Consider the following 3,790-nt stretch of genomic DNA (forward strand, 5'->3'; position numbering starts at 1 on the left):
CTCTCTCATAGAAAGGGAATTAAGCTTATCACTGTATGAAAAAAAAATATTACCAAATTTTGGTGTTTTCTAGTAATTTAGGACGCTACATGATACTTGATAGATCCCTGCATGGTTATGCAGTTAAAATTTTTCTTTCTACACTATATTTGTTAATTTACATGATTTCTTGCATATTCTCAGAATTTTACAATGGAAACTGCAAACTTTGGACTGGATTCAGGCACAAATCCAAGGAAATTCAAGTGCACAGAAGAATACTCAGTTTCACCTTACAACAAAGCCTTTTTGGGGAAGAAGTTTCAATTTTATCATTAGAGGTGACCACTTTCAATTTCATAGTAGTCACTTTCAACTGAGGTAAGTGGTTTTCCTCTTTGTAGTTATCACTTTGGATCCTATAGTGATCACTTTCAATGGCTTTTGGGCTAATGCATCTGCGCGTAGCCACTTTTAGTTCATAGTGACCACGCAGGGACATTGGGAATTAAGGGGCTCTCTATAATTGCCACTTTCAATCCATAGTGGACACTCCAGAGACCCTCCCTGAGCATACATGTGCGCGTAGCCACTCCCATTTCATAGTAGCTATGTGCAATCCCACATTACTCTTTCAAATAATTGGACTCTTTATAGTTGCCACTTTCAACTCATAGTGACTACGCGCAACATTTAATGGACCAATCTTAGTGCGCATGTCTAATATGATCTCGAAAGTAGCCGCACCCAAAGCCTATATAAATAGAAAGAGACCACTCTAGCCCTTACTCTCACTTACAACCTCTGAGCGATCTCACTCTCATGCCCAATTCTCTTGCAATTTCTCCCTTTCACCTTCATTGTTCTGTGCTAAGACCCACCAATTCTGCATTTCATAGAATAGGGATCTGTGATTCTGGATTTTTGTGTTGAAATTGCTTGAGGGAAAATGAGATTTTGGGCATGATAGCATGATCGAAAAGGGTTGGGCATGTTAATATGATTCCATGCAATGTGTTCTAGTCGCTCAAACCCTAGAGTGCTCACTGTCATTTGGGGATTTTGATTTTAAACCTCATATATTGAAATTGTTAGATAAACTCTATCAACTGGAGCATGATTCTATGTTTGAAAGGGATTGGGGTATTTAAAATTGGTTAATTTGCTGCGTTTTCTCAACGTCGAGCCCTAGAGTGAGTAGTTCATCACCCTATGATTGAATTGCATCAAGTGGCTTGTTGTGTTTGAATTTAGCATGTATAAACTCCATGTTAGTTATCATCCCACTTGTGTGTGATCACTTTGTGATGAAATCTCTGATTACATGATGCTCATTTTGAAATTCTGCTAATGCATGATCTCTCTGTACTATGTTGCACACATTCCTCCTTGTGGTTTACATTTCTGCACCAATGGCATCATTTTGTTTTAGTCGTTTTGCCTGCAACCTGCATGACCATAGTAGCCACTGTCACTCTGAATTTGGACTACACAATGTTTATTCTTAGACTATATCACGTCTCCGAATTGTTGTGTTGCTGCATTTTCACTCTTGCCATGACCCACTATACATAATTGCATTGACAATTGCTGAAGTGTAGGTACTGCATAGCCATAATTGTTACTGTCATGTAGAACCACAGACACTATGTGCTCTACATTCTAGTTTATGAAGTCTGCATTTTATGTATATATGTACTCTTTTGGGACAACTCTATGCTGCACTGTCATTACATGTACCCTGCACAAGTGTCCATAACTCAGGCCTCCACTGATAGCTGCATATCTGTGATAATTATACTTCAGCATGCTTGAATTTCATTGTACCTCCTGTCACCTATTTTTCTATAGAAGATCATATTTTCTATCATTGTGACCACTTTGGCAGTATTTTCATCATTCTATCATTCTTTTCTTGAACTGTATTTTCATTGCCTTAATACTGTCATGCTTGAAGCCTAGAGTGGTCACTACTATTTGGGGATTTTGCTTTAAAACTTCATGCATAGCAATTTTTATGTACATTTTGTATTTAAAGTGCGATTGTGTGCTTGAAGTGCCTATAGTTTGAATGATTTTACTTGAGACTGCAGTGACATACATAGTGGCTTGTTATAATGAATTTGGAATCCTATCTTTATTACCCTAATTGTTTTTGCATTCCCTGCATCAAATTCATTTTGCTGCTGCATTACTATTTGTGTCAATTTTCCTGCTTTCATGTTTTCCTGTCTAATACTCCATAACAGCATCTATTCTGGTTTGCCCTTCCACTGTCAGTTTGAACATTATTTTGTTTGATATATACTTATGCTGCATAATATCAATGTACATCTCACTCAGATTTCTTTTTTCTCTTTGCAGCAACCATGGTTAACACACCAAGGAAGAATCCTCCAAGACCCAAGAGAGCCAAAACAGCTGGTGCCTTCTCTTTCAGACCTCCACCTACATATGATCCTAGATTTCGGTCCTTGGAGCATGAGAATTACTTCAAGGCCAATATCCTAAGAAGGAAAATAGTGCAGGGCCGCAATTTCGAGATTCAAGAGGGCACCTACCCCCAATTCCATGAGGAAATTTAGAAAAGAAGTTGGGACCTCTTCATCACGTGTGCTAGTAACGGGTGGAAAGAAATCACCCAATAATTCTTTGCCAATGCCATGAGGGTCAAAGGCCACACTCTTCCCCCTAGACATAGCATAGTGAGGGGAAAAGAGATCAACTTCACTCCCTCCAACATCCAGACCGTGTGTGGTAAATGAATGTGGGCCAACGGGCTATATACTGTGAATGAACGTGGGTACTTGTGTTGTGTGTGCGAATGACTATGGGCCTACGTGCCGTGTAATGTTAATGACTATGGATATTTGATGAACAAAATATTTTCTCATTTGCAAAAAGATTTATCATTAACCTTCATCAAAATTTGCAGAAAAATTTATGTAATCTAGGGTGCAAACCTAGGTTGTCTCCAAAGACTTTAGTTTGTAACATACATTGAACATGTTGTGAACATTTACTATGAAAGCAATTAAAACAAGGGGGTTTTGTGTGATTCCAATTTTAATGTAAAGGCAAGTGATGAAATTAATGAATCCAATCAATGAAATATGCAATCCTTAGTTTGTTCATGCAATTCTATCCTTATCCCTCTCAAGATTCAATACTTTTCCTTTTCCTCTGAATTAAGGTAACTCAAAAAGCATGAATTAACCTTAGATTCCCATACGAATTAAGCAATTTATACGGGCTCCAATCTCTCATCCCCAAGATAACGCTACCTTAGAAATTAACTTAGAATTAAGCAAACTAAGTTACGAATTTCATTAAAACGAATTACGGTTAATTAAGCAATGTCCCCCTCATTAAAACATTAATTCAATTCAAAGAGTTGGGAAATGTAAATTCATAAGGGAAAGGAAATTATATTGACATTCATACCCAGGAATTCAAGAATACATGAACTCACTAAGGATTACAAGAAAGTTTAGCCCTCCATGAGGATGGGTCTTACAAAATTAAGATGAAAGATAAAGGAATTCAATGACATTAATGCAAGAATTAAAGGAAATTTAAGAAAAAATTGTAAATCAAACCCTAAGATTGCCCTTGGCTGTCACCCAAGGATCCCAAGCTCTGCAAAATGCTCCCAAAAGTGGCAAAGAATCTACAATTATGCAAAAGATCCGTACCCTAATTTCTAAAAATCTATATATACGAAGTCTGACATGGCCCTATAGTGATCACTCTGTAAACAAGAGTGTTTACGCGCAGAAACTTTAGATTTTTCCCTTTCTGGAGTGATTAC

This window comes from Abrus precatorius, unplaced genomic scaffold (assembly GCF_003935025.1).
Source record: "Abrus precatorius isolate BTA unplaced genomic scaffold, Abrus_2018 Scaffold2, whole genome shotgun sequence".
In the NCBI taxonomy this organism is placed as follows: Eukaryota; Viridiplantae; Streptophyta; class Magnoliopsida; order Fabales; family Fabaceae; genus Abrus; species Abrus precatorius.